The following is a 12500-nucleotide window of genomic DNA, read 5'->3' as shown; positions in this document are numbered from 1 at the left end:
TGACGAGTTGGCGACAAGTGCGCCCAGTCCCCCGGGGTGCCTCGACCGGCACCCACCTGCCTGGCTGCTGGGTTGTCTTCCCCCGTGGCTCCCACGGCACCTCACCCCTGTCTCACCTCCAGTGCCCCGGGGGGGGGGGGTGGTCCGGGCCGTGCCCGGATGCCTCTTCCCTCCTCCACCTCCCGGGCACAGCGGTCGGACTCTGCGCTCGCATCGGCGCCCAAGACCGGCGTGCCCCTGGGGTCCGCTCTCCGTCGCCGGGGAGAGACGCAGCCAGCCAGGTCGTGGCGCTCCCGCCCCGCGTGGGGCAGGGAAGCCGCCCGAGAGGTTCCAGGCCCGAGGGGGGCTGCTCGGCCAGGTGACGGGACTCAGGGCTGCGCGTGGCTCACCTGACCCACGCGCCCGGCACCGCCACCGCGGGCACCTCAGGAGGGAGGACAGGATGGCTCGTCAGCGTGGCCAGCTAGGAGCGCCACCGGAGGGGGCGGTGGGGGTCCGAGCACACTCGGGGGGCAGGGGCGCCTGCGCACACTGGTGGTCCCGGCGGGGGACAGAGGCCGCCCCGGCCACTCGCGTCTCGGGCTGTGGAAGCCAAGGTGCCAGGCGAGCGCGTGCACGGGGCGGGGGACGTGGGGGGGGGGGGGAAGTGCGAAGGGGAGAGGCGATGCCGAGGGCCTCCGGTGGGCCAGCCAGGCCAAAAGGCTCGGACGGGCCGAGGTGGCAGGGCGAGACTTGGGGCTGCCCGTCGGGGCGTGGCAGGTGGCCTTGTGTGCACCCGTCCATCGTGGCGGCGGGGCCCGCGACAAGCTAGCCAGCTCTGGCCGGGCGTGCTGGCGTGGGCTAAAAGGGGGTGGTGCGGGTGCACTGGGGACGGGACGGTGGGGGGCTCGGCTCGGCCGGCCGGGAGGGGAGGCCCCGGAGGGCCAGAGGAAGAAGAAAGGCTTCCCTGACCGGGAATCGAACCCGGGCCGCGGCGGTGAGAGCGCCGAATCCTAACCACTAGACCACCAGGGAGCGACAGGCTGCGCGCCTGGCCTGCACCCCCTGGACCCAGCGCCTCCATTCCACCCACGCGGCTGCGCTTGGGCCCCGAGGCCCCTGCCTCTGCACGTCCAGCCGCCCGCGGGCCCCACGCAGTCCACCCGGCCCGCTGGCAGCACCCGCAAAACGCTGCGCGCCCGCCGCCCTCGCACCCGCACGCCGCCTGGGGCCACGTGCCCAGCGCCCAGCGCCCAGCGGGCCGGCTCGCCGTCCCCCACTGCCAGCGCCCGGCGGGTCTGGCCAGGAGGGCCCCGGAGCGGCGCAAAAGGTCGGGCGGCTGCGTTGGCCGGGAATCGAACCCGGGTCAACTGCTTGGAAGGCAGCTATGCTCACCACTATACCACCAACGCTGTACGGCCCGGGCCGGCCGGACGCGGCCGGCCCAGGGTGCGCTCCGGCGCCTTCTCGCCTTGGCGCTCGCTCGCCGCTGCTGCTGCCGCCGCCGCCCGGCGCAGCCCTGCCCCGACGTCCCGCCCGGCCGCAGCTCTGCCCGGCCACCACGGGCTCCGGCCACCACGGGCTCCGGCCGCCCGGCGCCCCAGCCTCGCCCCTCCGACTCAGCTGCGCCGGCCGGTCGCCGGGTACGCCCGCCCGCCCTGCGCCCCGCGCCCCGCGCCCCGCGCCCGGCGCCCACCGCCGCCCGCCTCTGGAGGGCGCTCTGGCCGCCTGGCCGCTCTCGGGCCCTCGGAGGCCGGCTGGGGAGCCCCGCCACGTCCCCGGCCCGGCGTCTTCCGCGTCCTCCGCGGCCCGAAGCTAGCGGCCCGGCCCGGCCCGGCCCGGCCCGGCGCGGGAAGGAGCAGAGGGGGCGGGCGCAGGCCACACCACCTCCCGCATCCAGACGGGACCGGACCCATCTGCCTCCCACCCGAGCGACACCCACGGCGCCTGCGCGGCTGGGCGGCTGGGCGGCACGTCGCCGAGGAGCTCGCCGTGGCTGCCGCGGGGACCACACGAGGCCCCGGCTGCGCGGTGGCGACCCAGCGTCCGGCCTCGAGCCACGCAAAGGGCTGGGGCCGGTGGACGGTGGGCAGGCCGGGCACGCGCCGCCGGCCGGACGACGGACGGCCGAGAAGAAGCGCCCCTGCCCCTCGGGAGCAAGAGGCGGGACCCAGAGCTGCGCAGGCCACCAAAAAGGGCGTCTTGCCTCCCCGTCGGGGAATCGAACCCCGGTCTCCCGCGTGACAGGCGGGGATACTCACCACTATACTAACGAGGACGGCGGCGGCCGGCCACCCGGGCGCCCGACCCCTCTCCGGCTGCCTCCCCACGCCTGCCCCTGCCTGCCCTCGCTCGACGCCCTGCCCTGCACAGGCGCCCGGCACGGCACGGGCCACGCCCCACCCGACCCCAGCCCCGCTTCGGTCCCCTCTCCCGCACGGCAGCCCCCAGCCCCGACTCGGAGTCCGCCCGGACCCGGGGCCCACACACGGACCCGGACGGCGCTCAGTACTCCCAACGAGCGCTGCCTCTCTCTCGTCTGCCAGGCGGGCATCGCGCCGGGAGAAAAGGCCCCAGACGGCAAGCGGGGCTGCGAGGGCGAGGGCGAGGAAGGCGGGGTGGGGAGCAGGGCAAGGGGCGCCGACGCTGGACGGGGCCTGCAGGGAGCTGGGGGTGGGGGTGCGACAGCGACGGGAGCCGCGCTGGCGGCGGCGGCGGCGGCGGCGGCGGCGGCGGCGGCGGCGAGGCGGCTGGCCGTGCTCCTCCGGGGCAGCCGCGCGTGTCTCGCCCCTTGCGCACCCACACAGCCGCCAGCCGGGCGCCATGACGGCCAAGGACGCCAGCGTTAGCGCCGCGTCCCAGCCAGGCCAGCGGCGACGCGCCCACACCCGCCGTCAGGATGGCCGAGCGGTCTAAGGCGCTGCGTTCAGGTCGCAGTCTCCCCTGGAGGCGTGGGTTCGAATCCCACTCCTGACACGCCCACCTTTTGGCCCGCCCCACACAGCAGCCACGCCACCCGGGACTGGACCACACCCTCTCGCGGCCGCGGCCCGCCTCGCACCCGAGCACACGCTGCCCGGGACCGAGCTCCAGCCCCTCCACCCTCGCCGCCTCGGGCTCTGAGCGCGCGCGCGCGCGCACACACACACGCACTGCCCGGCGACTCGAGCGCCTTTCCCACACCCGCAGGCTTCGCTGACTTCGCACCCGCTGCTTTCTGGAGGCTCTTTGGTCCTCCTTCTCGTCTATTCCCGCCCCTGCCCTCCTCACCCCGGCACTCGCGAACCAGCCCAGGCTGCAAAGCTCCCCGCGCTTCCCGCTCCCACTTGGGGCCGCTGGACAGCGCCTGGCTCTTCCAGCCAGCCGTCCGCTTCCGCCGCCACCGGCAACACGCACCCACCCCACCGTCACCCCGTGCTTTCCCCCCGGCCCTAGTCCATTCTCTCCACACCCTCCCGAGGCGGCCCACACGATTCTCCACCTAGGGGCCTTCCCCTGGCCACACCTACCTGCCTGCCTGTCTGCCTCCCGGGAGCCATACAGCCCAGCCGTCTGCTGGCCAGCCGGCGGCGCGGACCCCTCCCTTCTGGGGGCCTGGCTCACGAGTCCAAGCCGGGAAGGTGGCTGCAGGGAGCAGTGAGCGGAAGCCCTAGACCCCCAGGCCATCCAGCCGGGCGCCACAGCGCATCTCCTGGCTCGGGGAGGCCGCCGGCCGGCCACTCCGCCCCAGCGTTCCTCCCGGATCCAAGACCGCCCTCCTGCCTCCCAACCTGTCAAGGCACCGAGCCGGACCCCTAGGGAGAGGCGCCTGCCAGCGCGCTCAGGCCTTTGCTCTCTTGGCCCGAGACGCACTCAGAGGCGCAGGCGGCGCTACCTGGCCTCTAACTCCGACAGACGCCGGCGCCAGCGCAAACACACACCCACCCACACACACACACACACACACACACACACACACACAAAGACACACAGCCCACCCGCCCCGCCCCCCGCCCCCGCCCCCAGCCCCCGGCCCCATGGCTCCACACACGAGAGGTCCGTTCCCCACCCCGTCCTCCAGGACACACACTGCACGCGCGAGAAAACCATCCGCCAAACGGACTCTGGCTCGGGGCTGGGAGTAGCTGAAGGCAAGGTCCCTCGCCTGCCTGCACCTGCCACAGATGGCTCCGGCTGTTTGGGGTTCGGGCGCTGGCCGGGCTGGGTCCGGCTCCTGGCTGCCTCTGCGGACACGGGCAGGCTGTGGAGGCGGCCCTGGACGAGGGACAAAGCACGGGATGAGCCCAGTCCGCCTCCGTGCCTTCCTCTGCCCGGACGTCCGTGCCGCGCCGCGCCGCGCCCCAGGGGCTGGCTCTCCGCGTGCCTGGAGCCTGTCTTGCAGACCGCCCGCCTCCTGCTCCCACGGAGCAGACGCTCACGCTCACGCTCACGCTCACGCTCACTACTGGCGGGGACCGGCAACGGAGGCGGCCGGCGCCGCTGGGGAAGCCCTCTGTGGACCACGTCCGTGGGTGCATGGGTGGTTCAGTGGTAGAATTCTCGCCTGCCACGCGGGAGGCCCGGGTTCGATTCCCGGCCCATGCAACGCGCCATCCCCTTTTGGCCCCGCAGCGCCAACTGCGCGCTACGCTTCCTCTCTCCCACCTTCAGAGCACCTGGCCAAAGCCACCTCTGCTCCTCTCTGGGGGCCCGCCCACGCCCCATCCCGTCCCCGCCCCTGCCGCACAACCCCTTCCTCCTCCCTGGCTCGCTCGCCCTGGGGACAGAACTCCGCCCGCCCGGGAGCCAAGGGCCCATCCGCGCCCGCCCACACACCTGCCTTGCCCTTCTTCTCTTTAACGACGCTCGCCTCGCTCCAGTCTCCCGATTCACTGCAAGGAACGCATCCACGCACCAACTCGCGCTGCCACCCGCACGCTCCTCCCCTTCCCTCGCACCGCCGCCCCTCCCACCAGCCCCCCCTCCCCGACACACACACACACACACACACACACACGCACGCTCTGGCTCACTCTACCCACACTCCAGAAATCCTCCCCTTTTGCACAACCGGCAGAAACCAAGCTGCCACGCCTAGGTGCGCTATACAGCCCATCGTCCGCGAGGGTCGCTCACAGACTCCAGGTGGCACCGGCACCCGCACCCGCAAGACCCCAGCGTGCCTAACGTCATGGTCGCGCAGGCCCTTGATTCTCTGCGACCCGCTTCGCCGCCGCGCTACCGTGCCAACGCGGCTTCCTCTTCCACCGCTAGAGCCACCCACGGCACCAAAGTCCACCACCGTCCTCCATCCCTCTCCCACCCCGACCTCCACCCCTCCACCCCTCCACACACACCCACACGCACACACACACGCAAAAGCAAGGACTCCGAGGAAACTTCCCGTGGGCACGGGAAGCACCCGGAGACCCACGGCCGCCGCGGCTCCTCCGCACCGCTGCAGGGGGCTTGTGCGGTTGAAGCGAGTGTGCCCCGGCAGGTGTGCGCGGCGCACCGGCTGACCGCTTGGCCTCGAGAGGGGACACCTCTGATCACAGAACAAATCCCCGGCGGACAGGGGTGTCCAAGTTGGGGCGGGAAGGAGACTGAGGTGTGCGATGGACCTTGGGAGGCATCCGCAGAAGAGGACGGATACAGACAGGGGTGGACAGAGGGACGGACGGCGCCTATCATGGCGAGGCACAGGGCGAGGCGGGATGGGAAACTGTGCAAAGTGCAACTGGGAAAAGTGTGCGTGAGTGGGAGGGGTGGTGGAGGACGCCGCTCATCGGGGGTGTGGGGTGGGGCGCGGAGGTGGCGAAAGGGACCACTGGGTAACACGCCGGCCCCTTTGCCCAAGGATGGAAGGGACCGACGTGTCCTGCAATTGGAATGACGAGTTGGCGACAAGTGCGCCCAGTCCCCCGGGGTGCCTCGACCGGCACCCACCTGCCTGGCTGCTGGGTTGTCTTCCCCCGTGGCTCCCACGGCACCTCACCCCTGTCTCACCTCCAGTGCCCCGGGGGGGGGGGGTGGTCCGGGCCGTGCCCGGATGCCTCTTCCCTCCTCCACCTCCCGGGCACAGCGGTCGGACTCTGCGCTCGCATCGGCGCCCAAGACCGGCGTGCCCCTGGGGTCCGCTCTCCGTCGCCGGGGAGAGACGCAGCCAGCCAGGTCGTGGCGCTCCCGCCCCGCGTGGGGCAGGGAAGCCGCCCGAGAGGTTCCAGGCCCGAGGGGGGCTGCTCGGCCAGGTGACGGGACTCAGGGCTGCGCGTGGCTCACCTGACCCACGCGCCCGGCACCGCCACCGCGGGCACCTCAGGAGGGAGGACAGGATGGCTCGTCAGCGTGGCCAGCTAGGAGCGCCACCGGAGGGGGCGGTGGGGGTCCGAGCACACTCGGGGGGCAGGGGCGCCTGCGCACACTGGTGGTCCCGGCGGGGGACAGAGGCCGCCCCGGCCACTCGCGTCTCGGGCTGTGGAAGCCAAGGTGCCAGGCGAGCGCGTGCACGGGGCGGGGGACGTGGGGGGGGGGGGGAAGTGCGAAGGGGAGAGGCGATGCCGAGGGCCTCCGGTGGGCCAGCCAGGCCAAAAGGCTCGGACGGGCCGAGGTGGCAGGGCGAGACTTGGGGCTGCCCGTCGGGGCGTGGCAGGTGGCCTTGTGTGCACCCGTCCATCGTGGCGGCGGGGCCCGCGACAAGCTAGCCAGCTCTGGCCGGGCGTGCTGGCGTGGGCTAAAAGGGGGTGGTGCGGGTGCACTGGGGACGGGACGGTGGGGGGCTCGGCTCGGCCGGCCGGGAGGGGAGGCCCCGGAGGGCCAGAGGAAGAAGAAAGGCTTCCCTGACCGGGAATCGAACCCGGGCCGCGGCGGTGAGAGCGCCGAATCCTAACCACTAGACCACCAGGGAGCGACAGGCTGCGCGCCTGGCCTGCACCCCCTGGACCCAGCGCCTCCATTCCACCCACGCGGCTGCGCTTGGGCCCCGAGGCCCCTGCCTCTGCACGTCCAGCCGCCCGCGGGCCCCACGCAGTCCACCCGGCCCGCTGGCAGCACCCGCAAAACGCTGCGCGCCGGCCGCCCTCGCACCCGCACGCCGCCTGGGGCCACGTGCCCAGCGCCCAGCGCCCAGCGGGCCGGCTCGCCGTCCCCCACTGCCAGCGCCCGGCGGGTCTGGCCAGGAGGGCCCCGGAGCGGCGCAAAAGGTCGGGCGGCTGCGTTGGCCGGGAATCGAACCCGGGTCAACTGCTTGGAAGGCAGCTATGCTCACCACTATACCACCAACGCTGTACGGCCCGGGCCGGCCGGACGCGGCCGGCCCAGGGTGCGCTCCGGCGCCTTCTCGCCTTGGCGCTCGCTCGCCGCTGCTGCTGCCGCCGCCGCCCGGCGCAGCCCTGCCCCGACGTCCCGCCCGGCCGCAGCTCTGCCCGGCCACCACGGGCTCCGGCCACCACGGGCTCCGGCCGCCCGGCGCCCCAGCCTCGCCCCTCCGACTCAGCTGCGCCGGCCGGTCGCCGGGTACGCCCGCCCGCCCTGCGCCCCGCGCCCCGCGCCCCGCGCCCGGCGCCCACCGCCGCCCGCCTCTGGAGGGCGCTCTGGCCGCCTGGCCGCTCTCGGGCCCTCGGAGGCCGGCTGGGGAGCCCCGCCACGTCCCCGGCCCGGCGTCTTCCGCGTCCTCCGCGGCCCGCAGCTAGCGGCCCGGCCCGGCCCGGCCCGGCCCGGCGCGGGAAGGAGCAGAGGGGGCGGGCGCAGGCCACACCACCTCCCGCATCCAGACGGGACCGGACCCATCTGCCTCCCACCCGAGCGACACCCACGGCGCCTGCGCGGCTGGGCGGCTGGGCGGCACGTCGCCGAGGAGCTCGCCGTGGCTGCCGCGGGGACCACACGAGGCCCCGGCTGCGCGGTGGCGACCCAGCGTCCGGCCTCGAGCCACGCAAAGGGCTGGGGCCGGTGGACGGTGGGCAGGCCGGGCACGCGCCGCCGGCCGGACGACGGACGGCCGAGAAGAAGCGCCCCTGCCCCTCGGGAGCAAGAGGCGGGACCCAGAGCTGCGCAGGCCACCAAAAAGGGCGTCTTGCCTCCCCGTCGGGGAATCGAACCCCGGTCTCCCGCGTGACAGGCGGGGATACTCACCACTATACTAACGAGGACGGCGGCGGCCGGCCACCCGGGCGCCCGACCCCTCTCCGGCTGCCTCCCCACGCCTGCCCCTGCCTGCCCTCGCTCGACGCCCTGCCCTGCACAGGCGCCCGGCACGGCACGGGCCACGCCCCACCCGACCCCAGCCCCGCTTCGGTCCCCTCTCCCGCACGGCAGCCCCCAGCCCCGACTCGGAGTCCGCCCGGACCCGGGGCCCACACACGGACCCGGACGGCGCTCAGTACTCCCAACGAGCGCTGCCTCTCTCTCGTCTGCCAGGCGGGCATCGCGCCGGGAGAAAAGGCCCCAGACGGCAAGCGGGGCTTCGAGGGCGAGGGCGAGGAAGGCGGGGTGGGGAGCAGGGCAAGGGGCGCCGACGCTGGACGGGGCCTGCAGGGAGCTGGGGGTGGGGGTGCGACAGCGACGGGAGCCGCGCTGGCGGCGGCGGCGGCGGCGGCGGCGGCGGCGGCGGCGGCGAGGCGGCTGGCCGTGCTCCTCCGGGGCAGCCGCGCGTGTCTCGCCCCTTGCGCACCCACACAGCCGCCAGCCGGGCGCCATGACGGCCAAGGACGCCAGCGTTAGCGCCGCGTCCCAGCCAGGCCAGCGGCGACGCGCCCACACCCGCCGTCAGGATGGCCGAGCGGTCTAAGGCGCTGCGTTCAGGTCGCAGTCTCCCCTGGAGGCGTGGGTTCGAATCCCACTCCTGACACGCCCACCTTTTGGCCCGCCCCACACAGCAGCCACGCCACCCGGGACTGGACCACACCCTCTCGCGGCCGCGGCCCGCCTCGCACCCGAGCACACGCTGCCCGGGACCGAGCTCCAGCCCCTCCACCCTCGCCGCCTCGGGCTCTGAGCGCGCGCGCGCGCGCACACACACACGCACTGCCCGGCGACTCGAGCGCCTTTCCCACACCCGCAGGCTTCGCTGACTTCGCACCCGCTGCTTTCTGGAGGCTCTTTGGTCCTCCTTCTCGTCTATTCCCGCCCCTGCCCTCCTCACCCCGGCACTCGCGAACCAGCCCAGGCTGCAAAGCTCCCCGCGCTTCCCGCTCCCACTTGGGGCCGCTGGACAGCGCCTGGCTCTTCCAGCCAGCCGTCCGCTTCCGCCGCCACCGGCAACACGCACCCACCCCACCGTCACCCCGTGCTTTCCCCCCGGCCCTAGTCCATTCTCTCCACACCCTCCCGAGGCGGCCCACACGATTCTCCACCTAGGGGCCTTCCCCTGGCCACACCTACCTGCCTGCCTGTCTGCCTCCCGGGAGCCATACAGCCCAGCCGTCTGCTGGCCAGCCGGCGGCGCGGACCCCTCCCTTCTGGGGGCCTGGCTCACGAGTCCAAGCCGGGAAGGTGGCTGCAGGGAGCAGTGAGCGGAAGCCCTAGACCCCCAGGCCATCCAGCCGGGCGCCACAGCGCATCTCCTGGCTCGGGGAGGCCGCCGGCCGGCCACTCCGCCCCAGCGTTCCTCCCGGATCCAAGACCGCCCTCCTGCCTCCCAACCTGTCAAGGCACCGAGCCGGACCCCTAGGGAGAGGCGCCTGCCAGCGCGCTCAGGCCTTTGCTCTCTTGGCCCGAGACGCACTCAGAGGCGCAGGCGGCGCTACCTGGCCTCTAACTCCGACAGACGCCGGCGCCAGCGCAAACACACACCCACCCACACACACACACACACACACACACACACACACACACACACACAAAGACACACAGCCCACCCGCCCCGCCCCCCGCCCCCGCCCCCAGCCCCCGGCCCCATGGCTCCACACACGAGAGGTCCGTTCCCCACCCCGTCCTCCAGGACACACACTGCACGCGCGAGAAAACCATCCGCCAAACGGACTCTGGCTCGGGGCTGGGAGTAGCTGAAGGCAAGGTCCCTCGCCTGCCTGCACCTGCCACAGATGGCTCCGGCTGTTTGGGGTTCGGGCGCTGGCCGGGCTGGGTCCGGCTCCTGGCTGCCTCTGCGGACACGGGCAGGCTGTGGAGGCGGCCCTGGACGAGGGACAAAGCACGGGATGAGCCCAGTCCGCCTCCGTGCCTTCCTCTGCCCGGACGTCCGTGCCGCGCCGCGCCGCGCCCCAGGGGCTGGCTCTCCGCGTGCCTGGAGCCTGTCTTGCAGACCGCCCGCCTCCTGCTCCCACGGAGCAGACGCTCACGCTCACGCTCACGCTCACGCTCACTACTGGCGGGGACCGGCAACGGAGGCGGCCGGCGCCGCTGGGGAAGCCCTCTGTGGACCACGTCCGTGGGTGCATGGGTGGTTCAGTGGTAGAATTCTCGCCTGCCACGCGGGAGGCCCGGGTTCGATTCCCGGCCCATGCAACGCGCCATCCCCTTTTGGCCCCGCAGCGCCAACTGCGCGCTACGCTTCCTCTCTCCCACCTTCAGAGCACCTGGCCAAAGCCACCTCTGCTCCTCTCTGGGGGCCCGCCCACGCCCCATCCCGTCCCCGCCCCTGCCGCACAACCCCTTCCTCCTCCCTGGCTCGCTCGCCCTGGGGACAGAACTCCGCCCGCCCGGGAGCCAAGGGCCCATCCGCGCCCGCCCACACACCTGCCTTGCCCTTCTTCTCTTTAACGACGCTCGCCTCGCTCCAGTCTCCCGATTCACTGCAAGGAACGCATCCACGCACCAACTCGCGCTGCCACCCGCACGCTCCTCCCCTTCCCTCGCACCGCCGCCCCTCCCACCAGCCCCCCCTCCCCGACACACACACACACACACACACACACACGCACGCTCTGGCTCACTCTACCCACACTCCAGAAATCCTCCCCTTTTGCACAACCGGCAGAAACCAAGCTGCCACGCCTAGGTGCGCTATACAGCCCATCGTCCGCGAGGGTCGCTCACAGACTCCAGGTGGCACCGGCACCCGCACCCGCAAGACCCCAGCGTGCCTAACGTCATGGTCGCGCAGGCCCTTGATTCTCTGCGACCCGCTTCGCCGCCGCGCTACCGTGCCAACGCGGCTTCCTCTTCCACCGCTAGAGCCACCCACGGCACCAAAGTCCACCACCGTCCTCCATCCCTCTCCCACCCCGACCTCCACCCCTCCACCCCTCCACACACACCCACACGCACACACACACGCAAAAGCAAGGACTCCGAGGAAACTTCCCGTGGGCATGGGAAGCACCCGGAGACCCACGGCCGCCGCGGCTCCTCCGCACCGCTGCAGGGGGCTTGTGCGGTTGAAGCGAGTGTGCCCCGGCAGGTGTGCGCGGCGCACCGGCTGACCGCTTGGCCTCGAGAGGGGACACCTCTGATCACAGAACAAATCCCCGGCGGACAGGGGTGTCCAAGTTGGGGCGGAAAGGAGACTGAGGTGTGCGATGGACCTTGGGAGGCATCCGCAGAAGAGGACGGATACAGACAGGGGTGGACAGAGGGACGGACGGCGCCTATCATGGCGAGGCACAGGGCGAGGCGGGATGGGAAACTGTGAAAAGTGCAACTGGGAAAAGTGTGCGTGAGTGGGAGGGGTGGTGGAGGACGCCGCTCATCGGGGGTGTGGGGTGGGGCGCGGAGGTGGCGAAAGGGACCACTGGGTAACACGCCGGCCCCTTTGCCCAAGGATGGAAGGGACCGACGTGTCCTGCAATTGGAATGACGAGTTGGCGACAAGTGCGCCCAGTCCCCCGGGGTGCCTCGACCGCCACCCACCTGCCTGGCTGCTGGGTTGTCTTCCCCCGTGGCTCCCACGGCACCTCACCCCTGTCTCACCTCCAGTGCCCCGGGGGGGGGGGGTGGTCCGGGCCGTGCCCGGATGCCTCTTCCCTCCTCCACCTCCCGGGCACAGCGGTCGGACTCTGCGCTCGCATCGGCGCCCAAGACCGGCGTGCCCCTGGGGTCCGCTCTCCGTCGCCGGGGAGAGACGCAGCCAGCCAGGTCGTGGCGCTCCCGCCCCGCGTGGGGCAGGGAAGCCGCCCGAGAGGTTCCAGGCCCGAGGGGGGCTGCTCGGCCAGGTGACGGGACTCAGGGCTGCGCGTGACTCACCTGACCCACGCGCCTGGCACCGCCACCGCGGGCACCTCAGGAGGGAGGACAGGATGGCTCGTCAGCGTGGCCAGCTAGGAGCGCCACCGGAGGGGGCGGTGGGGGTCCGAGCACACTCGGGGGGCAGGGGCGCCTGCGCACACTGGTGGTCCCGGCGGGGGACAGAGGCCGCCCCGGCCACTCGCGTCTCGGGCTGTGGAAGCCAAGGTGCCAGGCGAGCGCGTGCACGGGGCGGGGGACGTGGGGGGGGGGGGGAAGTGCGAAGGGGAGAGGCGATGCCGAGGGCCTCCGGTGGGCCAGTCAGGCCAAAAGGCTCGGACGGGCCGAGGTGGCAGGGCGAGACTTGGGGCTGCCCGTCGGGGCGTGGCAGGTGGCCTTGTGTGCACCCGTCCATCGTGGCG

At 73.1% G+C, this 12500-nt stretch overlaps 10 non-coding genes across 10 annotated transcripts; 4 read left to right on the top strand and 6 right to left on the bottom strand.

Moving 5' to 3' along the window:
- Nucleotides 1-942: 942 nt before the first annotated feature.
- Nucleotides 943-1014, bottom strand: TRNAE-CUC (transfer RNA glutamic acid (anticodon CUC)). Its single transcript has one exon. It is a non-coding gene; the product is annotated as a tRNA-Glu (tRNA).
- A 305-nt stretch (nt 1015-1319) lies between these two features.
- TRNAG-UCC (transfer RNA glycine (anticodon UCC)) lies at nt 1320-1391 on the bottom strand. The gene has a single exon. It is a non-coding gene; the product is annotated as a tRNA-Gly (tRNA).
- A 794-nt stretch (nt 1392-2185) lies between these two features.
- Nucleotides 2186-2257, bottom strand: TRNAD-GUC (transfer RNA aspartic acid (anticodon GUC)). Its single transcript has one exon. It is a non-coding gene; the product is annotated as a tRNA-Asp (tRNA).
- A 615-nt stretch (nt 2258-2872) lies between these two features.
- Nucleotides 2873-2955, top strand: TRNAL-CAG (transfer RNA leucine (anticodon CAG)). The gene has a single exon. It is a non-coding gene; the product is annotated as a tRNA-Leu (tRNA).
- A 1537-nt stretch (nt 2956-4492) lies between these two features.
- Nucleotides 4493-4563, top strand: TRNAG-GCC (transfer RNA glycine (anticodon GCC)). The gene has a single exon. It is a non-coding gene; the product is annotated as a tRNA-Gly (tRNA).
- A 2230-nt stretch (nt 4564-6793) lies between these two features.
- TRNAE-CUC (transfer RNA glutamic acid (anticodon CUC)) lies at nt 6794-6865 on the bottom strand. Its single transcript has one exon. It is a non-coding gene; the product is annotated as a tRNA-Glu (tRNA).
- Nucleotides 6866-7170: 305 nt separating this feature from the next.
- On the bottom strand, nt 7171-7242 carry TRNAG-UCC (transfer RNA glycine (anticodon UCC)). Its single transcript has one exon. It is a non-coding gene; the product is annotated as a tRNA-Gly (tRNA).
- Nucleotides 7243-8036: 794 nt separating this feature from the next.
- TRNAD-GUC (transfer RNA aspartic acid (anticodon GUC)) lies at nt 8037-8108 on the bottom strand. The gene has a single exon. It is a non-coding gene; the product is annotated as a tRNA-Asp (tRNA).
- Nucleotides 8109-8723: 615 nt separating this feature from the next.
- Nucleotides 8724-8806, top strand: TRNAL-CAG (transfer RNA leucine (anticodon CAG)). Its single transcript has one exon. It is a non-coding gene; the product is annotated as a tRNA-Leu (tRNA).
- Nucleotides 8807-10351: 1545 nt separating this feature from the next.
- TRNAG-GCC (transfer RNA glycine (anticodon GCC)) lies at nt 10352-10422 on the top strand. The gene has a single exon. It is a non-coding gene; the product is annotated as a tRNA-Gly (tRNA).
- Nucleotides 10423-12500: the final 2078 nt, after the last annotated feature.

The sequence above is a fragment of the Puma concolor genome, chromosome E4, assembly GCF_028749965.1.
Source record: "Puma concolor isolate L17-30 chromosome E4, mPumCon1.1.hap2, whole genome shotgun sequence".
NCBI lineage: Eukaryota > Metazoa > Chordata > Mammalia > Carnivora > Felidae > Puma > Puma concolor.
This window is presented reverse-complemented; position numbering and strand designations above follow the sequence as displayed.